This window comes from Macaca nemestrina, chromosome 9 (genome assembly GCF_043159975.1).
Source record: "Macaca nemestrina isolate mMacNem1 chromosome 9, mMacNem.hap1, whole genome shotgun sequence".
Lineage (NCBI taxonomy): Eukaryota > Metazoa > Chordata > Mammalia > Primates > Cercopithecidae > Macaca > Macaca nemestrina.
The window spans coordinates 16,981,287-16,995,400 of NC_092133.1; the positions used below are offsets into that span (position 1 = coordinate 16,981,287).

General features: G+C 47.1%; 1 protein-coding gene across 5 annotated transcripts in view; it reads left to right on the forward strand.

Moving 5' to 3' along the window:
• Positions 1–14,114, forward strand: part of LOC105467402 (heat shock protein family A (Hsp70) member 12A) — a 182,077-nt gene that overhangs the window by 130,200 nt on the left and 37,763 nt on the right. The window lies entirely within an intron of this gene.

Here is a 14,114-nt window from a genome sequence, read left to right on the forward strand (position 1 = left end):
CTCTTACCCTGCTATAGTCACGCACACCCGGGTTTTCGTTTCGTTTTGTTTATAGTGAGATTGACTTGCTCTAAGTTCAAATGCAAAAGCTTATCAAAATTTGATGGTCAGTATTTTGCCTTCTCTGGGCCAGGAGCTGGCTTGGTACAATATAAAAAAGGTGGGATAGAGGGGGCGCTCTGCTGGCCTCATCACAGCTGCTTGGCCTCAGGTGGGGAGCTCTGGGTGATCTCTGGGTCCTGTGCTCTGTGGAGGAGACTTGGGAGGTGCCTTTCCGTGACCTGTGGATTCCTTGGGAAAAGACTTTTAGCACATTCGGTCCCCAGGAGGAATTGTTCATTCAGTGTCTTGTGTGTTTGTCTCCCTTTACTGCTCTGAAGTTAGGGATGCAATTTCAACTCCTTTCAAGATTAGTTACACCATGGAATACTATGCAGCCATGAAAAAGGATGAGTTCATGTCCTTTGTAGGGACATGGATGCAGCTGGAAACCATCATTCTCAGCAAACTATCGCAGGAACAGAAAACCAAATACCGCACGTTCTCACTCACAGGTGGGAATTGAACAATGAGATCACTTGGACACAGGAAGGGGAACATCACACACCGGGGCCTATCGTGGGAAGGGGGTAGCAGGGAGGGATAGCATTAGGAGATATACCTAATGTAAATGACGAGTTAATGGGTGCAGCAAACCAACATGGCACATGTATACATACGTAACAATCCTGCACGTTGTGCACATGTACCCTAGAACTTAAAGTATAATAAGTAAATTAAAAAAAAAAAAAGATTAGTTACCCTTGAAATTTTGTCATGCATACTTAGCAAAGTCTAAAGTTAATCAATAACTTAACCCAGTTTACTAATTCTTTTTGTACAAATGTAAGTCTGTCATCGAAGATTTTGTGCTTACAAAGTAAGAAGTAATTAGGGATTTTAGACTTCAAAGGTCTTAAAAAGTCTCTGGAAGGACTTTGTGTCCTCTCTTCTGACGTGGAAGTCTTTGCTGTCTGTGCTGCAGCTGCCTGTTCTGAGCGGAACATTTAGCCTCTGGGGGTGTCCCTGCATCCTGGGAGCTCCCATCGTGCCTCCCCTCCAGGCTGCAGTGGGTGGTCCTGGCTTGTCTTCCTCCAGAGCTCCTTGGAGCCCCTTTTAGCATTGGCCTTCTCTTTTCCTTTATTTCCTGGAAGAAGCATTTTCTTAGGCAGGTTCCTGCACACCTCCCCGCCCGGGACCTGGCTAGCTGCAGCTGGCACGTGCAGACGGTCACACAGCAGAATGTTTTAATGCTGTGCAGTGTGCCCTCCTGACACAGGTGGGTATGCAGAAGGCTAGTTACAGCTGCAGGTTTTGAGGCTTTCACTAGCATTTATTCCGGCATAGCTTGAAACAGCTGATCTGTCAGGGGAAGCCCCAGTAAGTCAGCCTGCAGCACCCCAGCAGGATGGCGCGTCCGGCCCTGGGGAGGAGTGGGGCCATTCTGCTCTGGCTGTCCAGCTTCCCAGCATCTAGGGGAAGGGTGAAACTGCAGCTGTCTGACTAGGGCGCTGCCCCGGCTCTGTGCCTGTGTTCTTACATTGCCAAAGAGCAGGGTATCTGGGAGAGGCCAGTGCCAGCTGTTGCCCCAGCCCCAGTTGGAGAGTCTGGAGTCTGCAGCTAGATTAACCACTGGATGGGTCCTGGGAGAAAGTTGTGGCCAACTCTACCAGTCACAGAGGTTGGAGGAGAGAGGGGGCGGTGCCCAGAGTGGGTGGCGGTGGCTGAGTTCATTCCCAGTGAGGAGGCTGGGCTCCTGAAGGCAAGGGAACAGGGGCAGTTCTCCTTACAAGGCTGATTCTAACAGCTCTTTGATTTGTTTTTAATTGAGATATAATTCACATATAAAACTCACCACATAAAATTCACTGGTTTATAGTATTCACAAGATTGTGCAACTGTCACCACTATTAAATTCCCAAACATTTTTATCATCCTGGGAAGAAACTCCTACCCATTAGCCCTTACTCCCTAGGTCCACTCCCAGTAAAGCCCTTTACTTTTTCACTGCTCCTTGCTGCAAGTCGCCAGCAGTACAGACTTGAGCAGGAGTCACAGAGTCCAGGAACCTCAGGGCTGGGATGTGGTACAGACAAGGAGCTCAGGCACTGGTGACAGGCACTTGCTGGCTGTGTGATTTGGAAAAGATGCTTAACATCTCTGTGTTGTGGTTTTCTCTGCTGTTTGTTTGTTTGTTTGTTTTGTTTGTTTTGTTTGTTTTGAGATGGAGTCTCGCTCTGTCACCCAGGCTGGAGTGCAGTGGCATGATCTTGGCTCACTGCAAGCTCTGCCTCCCGGGTTTATGTCATTCTCCCGCCTAAGCCTCCCAAGTAGCTTGGACTACAGGCAGCCGCCACCACACCGGGCTAATTTTTTGTACTTTTAGTAGAGACGGGGTTTCACCATTCACAGGATGGTCTCGATCTCCTGACCTCATGATCCGCCCGCCTTGGCCTCCCAAAGTGCTGGGATTACAGGTATGAGCCACCACGCCCGGCCTTCTCTGCTGTTAAATGGGGCTAACAACTACCTGTTTCCCACCTCATTGGATTGTTTAATCAGATAAAATGAGATTCTGTGTAAGTAATAATAGCTACACTTGTTAAGACCTTTGCCTGCATTATTCTTATTTAATTCTCATTAATTCTGGGAGGTGTGAGTTGTTATTATCCCTATCTAATACATAAGGAAAACCAAGCACCAGAGAAGTTCAGTAACTTGTTCAAGATTGCACCACTATGAATCAGTGTTTAGCTGCAAAGCATGGAAGACCCAATCCTGTCTCGTTAATAGAAGAGGGAAATTATGACCAGAATGGGAAGTCCAGGGGCCCGGCAGGCTGATTTGGCAGCTCATGGACCCCCTCAAGGACAGAGGGAGGTTCCTTTGGTGGTGGCTGCATCTGTGTGCTGGTGGCGAGGTGGCAGCTGCAGGTGCCCCCTCACACCCCTGCGCGTCCACCCTCTTCTCAGGGTACTCACTTCCTCCCAGAAGCCCCAGGCCAACTTCCCCTCACGTCCCATCCGTCAGGACTGTGGGTCACAAACCCCCTCCCACGTTCCTCATTGGCAGTGGGAGGAGGCTTGCCATGATTGGCTTAGATTACTTGGGGTCTGCCCCGTTATCAGGAGGGATCACACTCCAAATGTAAATATTGGGGTTTAGTTAAGAAGCGGGAAATGGATTTTGAGTGGACACAGCAGTATCTTGGCAGTATCTACCAAGATCAGCAGGGACCTGAGCCGAGGTCTGAACCAGCCCTCTGAGGTCCACGCCGCTGCTCTTTAGCACAGCTCCTCCGCCTCTACAACACCCGGCATGTAGCAAGTGTTCCGTGAATCTCATGTCGATTCATAAATTCTAGTTCTCACCCCACACCCCTGAGTTTTTCTGACCTTCTGTTCCTCTTCTAGAGCTCAGTTAAGTGGTTGCTTGGCCTCCGCTTGAGCTTTACTTGTGGGAAACTTAGTACCTTACCTAGCATTTTCTTCTCTTTTTTCACCATTAAGTGCCATGGCTACTTTTTGGGTGAATTAGAAAAAATCTGCTTTAGATGCAAAAATTCAAAAAAAGGGGCCCGCTTTAGGCAGTGCAGCCCTTCATGGCTTGAAAAGATGCCTTTGTGGTAAGAAAATAGCATGCTTACCTCTGGGTAGGTGCAGCCTTGCTTGGGAGAGATGTCCCTCAAGGTTGGTGCCTTTGTGCAGTGAGCAAACTGCACAACTGTTTTGGGATGTCTCTTCCATTAAGGAATGCTGCAGAGGGGTTTTTAATGTGCTCAAGCCTCTGCCCTCCTGGGCACTGGCACAGAGTGGAAGGTTTGTGCCCGAGTTACCCAGGTTTGGAGGGCATGGTGGCTAAGGGTTCTCCTTCCTGCCTGAAGATGGTGTATCTCCCTCTCATGAGAGGGTTTAGCTGAAGAAGGGTGAACCTTCACCTTCCTGACCCTTACCTCCTCTTCCCTCTCCCTTCCCCAGGGACAGGTGGTGAGTGTTTGGGAGGTGAAAGATTCTGCTCAGGGGGAAACCAATTGGCCTGGAATGGCCTCGGCCCTTTCTTTAGCCTCAGTTCAGGCAGCACTAGCTGTGCCATGGCCTCTGAAGACTGAACTGTCACGAGACTGTTCCTGATAAAATTGGGGAAGTCTAAACCCAGGGCTTCCAGAGACCAGGGCAGGTGGAATCTTGTCCTTGAAGCTGGAAAGAGTCCTTACATTGACCCAATGAGTTTTGGAATGGAGACTGGGCTTCCCTGTAGAATACAGGAAGGCTCAAGCTGTGGTCATATGGCCTCTCAAGTTCTTCTAGGTTATTCTGAAAGTTCCCTGGGGTGAGCAGACAGTTTGGGTGGGAAATTGGGGCCGGGGGTCTCCTTTACTCCTGGCAGCACCGGCCCTCATGTTTCCTATCACTGAGTTTTCCTGAAGGTTCCCTTTGCCAAGTTCCTGTCTGGTGGGAATTTTTAGCTTTGATTAACAAGCCCAGAGAAGCAAAATGTAAAGGAAATGTATTTGCTGACATTTTGCAAAGGTGGAGGCTCTGCTTGTCTCGTGTAAGCACATAGTCGTTTTTTCAGCAGCAGTTGGAACGATTTTATAATGATAATGGTGACGATAATAATAAACAAAATAACATCCATAATGTATTGGGTGCTTGCCATGAGCCAGGTTTTACAGATACAGATAGCTCACCCAGTGGCATGCAACTAGGACGTGGTCATGGTGGAATTTGAGCTCAGGCTTTCCTGACTTTGAGCTAGTACCTCTAACGCCTCTCTTACCAACATGTGCCTCTTCTACCTGGATCTTTGGATTTGAGGGAGAATTACGGTTTTTGAAACAGAGCTCTGCAGACCAAAGAATACACCACACAGTCTCGTGAGCCTGCAGACGGAGACAGCCAGGAGCTGCCCTATGATGGTGACTCCTGACTTCCTCCAGCTATTTGCTCATCTGTGAAATGGGGATTTACATTCACACCTGTCTCGTAGTTAGAGATGATGCCTTGGCGGCACTGGGCACGTGCAGGTATGCAGGCTTGGAGTCAGAGAGCTCTGAGTCCACCTGGGTGGCATCCTGACTAAGGATGTAGGCTTCTTTCTTACCCTTCTAGGCTTCATTTTGTCATCTATAGAATGGGAATAATGACAGTAATTCACAGCAACCTTCCTTACAGGGCAGGATCCCATGAGATACACCTGTAAGGCTCTTCGCATGCATGAAATACACATTCAGTGAGTGCCAACTATGATAGGTTTCGCGATAGAGTGCTGCGTTTGTATATTTCTAGTGGTTTTGAATTAATAATTTGAGTTTGAATAAACTTCAGAAGAGCCTAAAAGTAAACAAAAAATGCATGAATATCTGACCCCATGAAGGAATTTGGAAAATGGTGGGTGGGGGGTGGTGTTTATTTCAGAGTTTCACTGGCTCCTGTGTTCATTGCTGAAGAGTGACGGGTTCCCTGAGAATACCAGTTCTCACATTCATGGAGGGAGAGGGGGCGCAGAGGGAGGCGAGGCGGTGTCCCCAGGCTCACGAACATCCACACCTCCACACCTCCACTTTCTTCATCCTCTCAGGAGCTATTTTGTTTTCCTTCTGTTCCTCAAAGAGCAGCAGCCGAAGAGCCAACTCTGGCTTTGCTCCTGTTCCAAAGCCGTCCTGGTTCTAGGAGACATGCCCCTTGGCCTGCAGCCCACGTATGACTGCCTGGCCTGCCCCCTCCACTCATCCCAATGCTAAAGCCAACCTGGGGCCTGAGCAGAAAACCCAGTGCCCTTGTCCCCAACAGGAGCATGCACGCACACACACACACACACACCTGCCTTTCGGGAGGACTCAGAGCTTGTGCTTATAGTACAGAGGGTCACAGGGTGGCATCTGACATCAGCATTTCAGCTCGCCATTCCTGTCTGGGGTGAGAACCATGGGAAGATGCCAAGGCTGTTACATCTTGCCCCTCCCTTATGGCATTGGGATCTCAGCAAGTCTGAAGGACAAAGCAAATGGACATGTCAGGGTCCTTTAAGTGATCCTGCCTCTCTGCAGGGGCAGGCCCTACTGCTTCTCAGACATGGAGGGGCCCAGCAGGGCATGGAGGATGCCCCCCTGACTCCTCTGAGGCCCTGGGTTCATAGAGCAGCTACAAAGTCTAGGAGCTGTCGGCTGATGACCAGAGGGCCCTGTACCTGAGACCTGGCTGGAGCCCATCCCAGAGTGGGAGCCGCTCAGCTGGCGGCTGGACATCTGTTTTGTCATCTGCGAGGGGGCCAGTGGGTGCCTGCTGAAATTCTGATTCCTCTAAGGGCTGTTTAGTCTACTGGGCCGACCAGCCTCAGCCCCAGAGAAGCCAACTGGATGGGAGCCCTTCACCCACCCTGAGACCCAGGTCCAAAACCTTCCCAAACTTTCAGAGTCCACATGTGTAGGTTTCAGTGAACTCATATCCTTATTGGTTTGTCCATTCCTCTGCCAAATATGTGTGGAGCACCTACCGTGTATGGGCCAGGTGCTCTGATGGACAGCAGAAGAAAAGCATGGACCTGCCCTCTTGGAGCTTCCATGTAACTGGCACATTCAAATCACAATTATTTTATTATGGAAAGTTTTAAACATACAAAAGCAGAGCAAATATTATATTGAAGCCTCATGAATCTGTCACCAGTGTTAGTCATTATCAACTTATGGCCAACCTTGTTTAATCCCTGCCCCTTCCCTCTCCTGTTATTCTGCTACAAATCCCAGAAATGCTATTGTTCCATCTGTACATTTGAGAATGTATCCCTAGAGGACAAGGACTCTTTTAAAAATTATGTAACTATACTATTAATAATAATTCCTTAGCATTACCAATGTCTGATCAGTGTTTACATTTCTAATTGGCTCAGAAATGTAACATTTTTTGACTGTTTGAGTTAGGATCCACTAAAGGTCCATCCATTGCATTTACTGGAGTTGGTGTGTGTTTTAAGTCTCTTCTAAGCTGTCGCGGTTGGTCTCTGGGGCAGTCAGGATAGCCTGGGAACTCATTATCAATGCAAATTGTCAGCCAGCCTCACACCTCCTGAATGAGAAACTCTGGGGGTGAGACCATTAATCTGTGTTTTAACAAGCCCTCGGGGGGGTTCTGATGCACAGCAGAGCTGAGACCCTCTGGTCCATAGTTTTGCCCTCCTTTCCTGTATATTTTCCTTGTGATTGTCTCTAGGAGAAACCTGTCTCCTAGTCGAGTTTTCCCGATCTGGGTTTTCCAGTTGATCACCAGGAACTAATGTACAAGTTCCTCTCTCATCTGCACCAGGGGAGCTGAGAAGGCTCTTCTCTCTCAAAGGAGGGGGCTGACTTGTAGAAGTAGAGGTCCTTGAAGGGTAATGCAGAATTTGCCTGCTGTAGAAGCAGGATGCACGCTAGGCAGGGGAACAGCATGTGCAGTGTCCAGAGGCTGAATCAAGCACAGATATTCCAAGGCCTGTGGATAGGTTTGGTATGGCCAGGGATGTGGGGCAGTAGAGAGAGAAGAGACTGCAGAGGGAGGTGGGGTGGACTTCGAAGAGCCTGGGGTCAGTAGTGTGCTGGACTTTATCCCATGAGGGGAGGGCATCGGGGGAAGACCCTGATAAGGTTGAGTTAGGTGAGCAGACCTCGATTTTGACCAGATGGCTTTGACTGCAGGGTGAGTGTGGCTGGGGGAGGGGGCAGGCCCAGGACAGGGAGACTGAAAGTTCAGGAGGATCTGGACCAAGGCTCTGGTGGTGACTCAGCAGAGGAGAGAGTGAATGCAAGAGATGCTAATTAGAAGGAACGACAGGGCTTGGGGGTAGAATGAGAAGGGAGGAAGTCTAGGGACTCTCCCATTTGGGAGCGGTGGTGGTTTTACTGGCAAAAGGGGTATCTGAGGAGAGAGGCAGACCTGGGTGGTTTGAGAGCTGATCCCACATTGTTGGAGGTCACTCAGCATGGCATGTGTGTTACTAATATCCCAACTCAAGAGAGTTGATGCCTCAGTTGGGAAAGAACTCACTGGCCCTCGTAGTCTGTGGATAGTCACTGAGTCCACTTTTGGGCACACATAAAAAATCCATCCACTCACCCACCCGTCCGTCCATCCATCCATCCATCCATCCGTCAATCCATCCATCCATCCAACATTGAGTGCCTGTGACATGTCAGGAGCTAAGGAATTAGAGATGAAGTAAGACTTGGCCCTGCCCCAACAAGCAGAGTCCATGGGAGAGAAGCCTGGAGGACAGAAACATCTTAGTGCCATGTGTAGGGTGATCTGGTAGAGCCTCTCCAAATGCTGGATGCTGGAGGGCAGGGCTGCGAGGTTGCGGAGTATAGTTCGTGAAAATTAGCAGTAAAACTGTTGGTCAAGCAAGTGTGTCTTCACCTCTCCCAGCAGTTGCCTGGATGTGTAGAGACACAATTGGAGGCCCAGGAACCAGTGCAGGAACCTGCAGTTAGGAGAGAGACTGTGATCCACCCCACTGACAGTCTGGGATTGCAGAGAGTCGGGGCTTTTCCTGTCTTGGGAAACTCAGCTGCCCCAGCTCGCTCTCCCTGGGGCATCTCATCTCTTGGACTATTCAGGGAGGTAGGAGGGGTAACAAGAAGATGCTACCCCGTGTCAGGATGGGCCTGGTGCCGCCCCCAACTTGGCCTGGGCTTGATGCTATGGTCTCTGCCATGGTAAATGCTCATTTCCATAATTATTATTTAGCATTTGCAAAGTAGTTATTTTACACTCAGAGTTCTTTGTAGTGAGAGGGTCTCCTGGTTCATGCCAATAAAATTTCCATTTACTCCGGACATCCACCATGGTGATTAAAAACAGCCCATAAATTATTTACTGAAATGGAAGTTCAGTTTACGGTAATAATGCATTAGTTCAGCTAGCCATGAAGCCTGTTATAGGGTAATAAAAGATTTTTTATTTTCCTTCTGAAAAGATATTTGCCAGTAACCTACATATGACCTTGAGCTGGTCAGTGTTCAAAGATGACACTGCAGGCAGGCTTATCAGGAGAGAATGAGAGAGAACTCTTTTTCAAATAGCCTGATCTGAGGCAATCGTCGGCAAAGGCCTGTCATCTGACAGCCAGCAGGGAAAAAGAAATGAAAAAATACATATATATATGTTGTATTTTTAAAAATCATAAGTACCACACCTTAAAACTCCTTTTGAAATTGGGCATTTATTTGATAGATACATAAATCCGAAAGCTAACAAGGAGGACTGTTTGGAGAAACTAGCATGTCACCATTGTTGAGACCACCTGTCACATTTCCTCGGAGCCTGGAACCTTGTAGAATAAAGTCAGCCCTATGGTTCTGTCTTCATCTTTAAACATGTTGTATTTATGGAGCAGAATTGATCTTATGTATCTCAGAGAGTCTACGATTCTGCTCACGGCCATTTGCTGACTAATGTCTTTGGCAGAGGAGAACAGCAAGCACGTTCATGAATTATGGCTCTCTTTGAGGTTCTCTTATCAAGACTATTTTTTATTTTAAGAACATCTGCTTTGATTAAAGCCATTAGAGCTGGGAGCACATAAAAATGTGTCTGAATTTTATATGTGTTGCATTTTACAGCGGGAACCCAGATGAAGCCTGCATTTTAATCCTTATGCCATTAAGACCAGCGATGAGGATTAACCTAACAAGCTAAACTAGTTCCTCCTCAATTGCCTGGTTTAGGGTTGTAAGAAATCCAGGGGCAGGAGAGTTGTTGGCCAGGATTTGATACTTTTGTTTATTTTTCCTCTACATTGCTGCAAAAATATTTTCATTTCTTTATATATCCCTCTTTTTGGCAAAAATCGTTTAATGTGTTGGGGTGGCATGTTCCAGGTTTATGAGTGAATCTATAACCACCCTCATCACCTTAGTTTTATGTTCACTAAAGTTAAAAAAGATCGTCTGCACACTAGCTCTACAAGACTGAAGTGATGTTAAATTATCTAATACATAACTAATAGCAAAGGAGACATGATAATTAATTTTTGTTTGTTCCCCAGAAAGCTCTTCTGTTTGTTTTCCAGAAAGGCCTGTTCCCCAGAAAGATCTCTTCCCCCTTCGCTTAACTATGGTTTTGTGGCTGGTAGTTTGCACTCCTGAAAGGGTCAGTGATAGCCAGGCATGGTGGCTCACGCCTGTAATCCCAGCACTTTGGGAGGCCAAGGTGGGCGGATCACAAGGTCAGGAGATCGAGACCATCCTGGCTAACATGGTGAAACCCCATCTCTACTAAAAAATAAATAAACAAACAAATAAATAAATAAATAAATAAATAAATAAATAAAATTAGCCGGCTGTGTTGGCAGGTGCCTGTAGTCCCAGCTGCTCAGGAGGCTGAGGCAGGGGAATAGTGGAACCTGGGAGGCGGAGCTTGCAGTGAGCTGAGGTCGCCTTCCTGCACTCCAGCCTGGGCAACACAGCGAGACTCCGTCAAAAAAAAAAAAAAAAAGTCAGTGTTTCTCTGATTCATTGATGTGAAAACATCGAATCTTTCTGTATTATGGGATTTCAGAGTAACTTAGTGCTCGAAGTGGAAGATGCTTTGAGTAGGCCTTTATTTAATCTACTTGGAACAGTGCAGTAGGTATTTCTTAAAACTCCTAGCTCCTTTAGCTCTGCCCTTGATCACATTTCTTGATAGAGCGTTTTTCTTTAACCTGTCTTTTAGCAGTCTTCCTTCTCTACCTCCACAGAAGGGTCTGGTCTGGATTTTCTTTTCTTCAGCTTCCTTTCTTTCTTCTAAGCCTCGACTCTAAGAAACTCTGTTTGTGTCGAGGTGTTGACTTAGCCTTTCTCTTCTGTTCCTAGTGTGTCCGAGTCAACCCGTGGGGACCGAACTGGACTATTCCCTGGGTGAGAGTGGTCCCAAGGGAGATGTTGTTGTATCAGCTTTATAGAAGCAGCGGAGGCAGGGCCACACTTAATGGCATTTGGGATTCCTTACTGTGGATAATGGCCTCTGCATAACTGATAGCCAGGACACACAGCCTACCCTTGGTATGTATAGGGCATTACATACATCAGTTCTCTCCTGTTGTCCGTTAGCTTTCATCTGTCTGATATGTATAGATTAATAGATAATATTCTGTTGACCCTTTGTATTTTATTTCTAATCATTTACCTACTGAATGAAAGATCTCAAGCCTTGTTGGGACACATCAGAATTAAACTCCCCATTCTCCTCAGGGGGTAAGACAGGCTTTTCCATTGTTTTTCCCCTGAGAAGTTTTGAGCACCACTTTGACATCCTAAGTAGTGAAGTAGAGAAATAGCAGCGTGTCTCTACTGGCTGTGTGTATTTCTGGGCTGTGCTGATGGACATTCGCTGGTGAATTGTCTTTGATTTGGAAGACACAGATATACAGATGTGGGTTACTCCTCCGTACCTTCTGTGCAGATCAGTTTTCAGTCATTGCACAGTGTAGCTGAATTTTAACTTCTGATGGAAAAAGTTCATGAAGTTCAGCTGCCTCTAGGCCTGGCTGGGTGATCAGCAAGTCAAATGATTTGTTTAATACTGGCCCAGTTGCCGTGGGGGTTGGGGGGAGGTACAGGAGAACCAAAAAATCTTTGCCTTTTGGCCTCAAAGTATCCTAGAGTCCCCTGGGGACCCAATGTGTTCTATGTGTGGCCCAACCTTGGCTGTTTTGCAAATCAGTGAGAAGACCAGGGCTCTGAGAAGGGCTGAGTGATGGGATAATTAGAACCAAGCAGCAGCAGGGTGGATGGTTTGTCTGCAGATAATAGCTTGTTTGCTAATTGCCAACACCAGATTTTCTGGGCAATTAGACATTTGGTTTCTTTCAGGACCGTCTGTGCAAATGTGGACACACGGCCGCAGGCCTTCCAGGTAGCAGGTGGAGAGGGTGGCTCCTGGTGCTGATGGCATTTCTCTGCAGGCTGCCCAAGGGCTGTGGGCAGGAAGGACCTCTCACCAACAGGTGGAAGGACCATCTGGCTGGAACCCCTGGTGGGGAGGCAGAGATCCCCCTGCATTCATGGAAGGGGTTCCCTTGTGCTAGGAGATTAGCAAAGATGGTGGAGTTCAGCGGGCTGGTCTAGAAACGGAGCTGACTTCTCCATTCTCTTTTCAAGAGCAATTAGCGCCCACAGCTAATAGCAATTCTGTTAGTCGTGGATGCTAATAGAAATCAGAAATAGCTTCCCTTCCCAGATGAGCAAGTTGATTTAAACTTTTCAATAAAGTTTTTTAAAAAAGTATGTATAATATAAAATTTGCCATTTAAGCCATTTTAAGTGTACCATTCAGTGGCATGAATTATATTCACAATGTTGTGCAACCATCACCACTATTTCCAAAACTTTTTATTACCCCAAAGAGAAATTCTGTACTCATTAAGCAAGAACTCTCCATTTCTCCCTCCCTCCCACCCCCTGGTCACCTCTAATCTACTTTCTGTCTCTATGGATTTACCTATTCTGGAGATTTCCTATAAGTGGAATGATACAATATTTGTCCTTTTGCATCCATGTGTTTTACTTAGCATATTTTCTAGGTTCACGCATGTTGTAGCATGTATAAGAATGTCCTTCCTTTTTACAATGAAATACTATTCCATTGTATGGATATACCACATTTTGTTTATCCCTTCATCTTTTTTGTTTTTTTTTTTTTTTTGAGATGGAGTCTTGCTGTGTCACCAGGCTGGAGTACAGTGGCACAGTCTCAACTCACTGCAACCTCTGCCTTCTGGGTTCAAGTCTCACTGCAACCTCTGCCTTCTGGGTTCAAGTGATTCTTCTGTCTCAGCCTTCCAAGTAGCTGGGACTACAGGCACATGCCACCACGCCTGGCTAATTTTTGTATTTTTAAATAGAGATGGAGTTTCACCATGTTGGCCAGGCTGGTCTTGAGCTCCTGACCTCAAATGATCTGCCCACCTTGCCCTCCCAAAGTGCTGGGAGGCGTGAGCTACTGCACCCAGCCTGTCCCTTTATCTGTTGTTGGACACTTGAAGTGTTTCCACCTTTCTGTTATTGTGAATAATACTGCATGAACATTTGCATAAAAGTATCTCCTTGAGTCCCTGTTTTCAGTTTTTTGGGTAGATACCTAGGAATGGAATTGCTGGTCATATGGTAATTCTGTACAGACTTTTTGAGGAACTGCCAGACTCTTTCCCACAGCAGTTGTCCCGTTTTACATTCCCAATAGCAATGCACAAGGATTCCAATTTCTTCACATCCTTGACACACTTGTTATTTTCCTTTCTTAAAAAACTATAGCCATCTTAGTCAGTGTGAAGCCATATCTCACTGGTTTTGATTTGCATTTCTCTATAGACTAATGATGTTGAACATCTTTTCATATACTTGTTGATGTATCTTTTGTGTATTTTCTTTGGAGAAATGTCTATTCAAGTCCTTTACCCAGCAAGTTGGATTTTGCCTCTGTAATTACTAGACTGTGCCTCTCTCTCCCCAAGATAGGAATTGAGCCTCATCAGGAGGAGAGAGGCTGTGAGGTTGCAGAGAGTGGGAGGTGGCTGTGCAGATTTGAGGCTTCACATTCCCTCTTGCATGATTCATTTCATTCCTACAGCCTGTCTGGTACCCACTGTAATGATGCTGCCTGAGTTCTCATCAAGTAGAAAAAGAAATCAGCAAGAGCCTGGGATTAACCCAAAGTGATTTAGCAGAAGAGGCAGATGGAACCATTCCACCTGCTCCCCTAGAAGCAGACAGGCTCTTCTCAGGCACCTCAAACCTTCTGGTTTCCTTGACCACAAGTATTGCCTTGGAAAATTACCCATTTCTTCCTAGCAGGTTTCAGGACGTATGTACTAAATGGAGCAGGATGTGCAGAGCACCGAGGGTGGTGCTGGGTCGCTGCGGGTGCCCAGTGCCCGGCCTTCGTCTCTGCGGTGGGAGCACACAATCCTCACTCAGCTTCTCTGTGCACTGCCAGCCCTAGGCAGCAGGCAGGGAGGGCACAGCAGCGCGTTCCAATGCTGGCCAGGGAGAGTGTGTTTTCTCCCGGGGGGGCCCATTCCTGGGGCAGAGCCACTGGCCTCTGGGAAGACTTCAGAAAAAT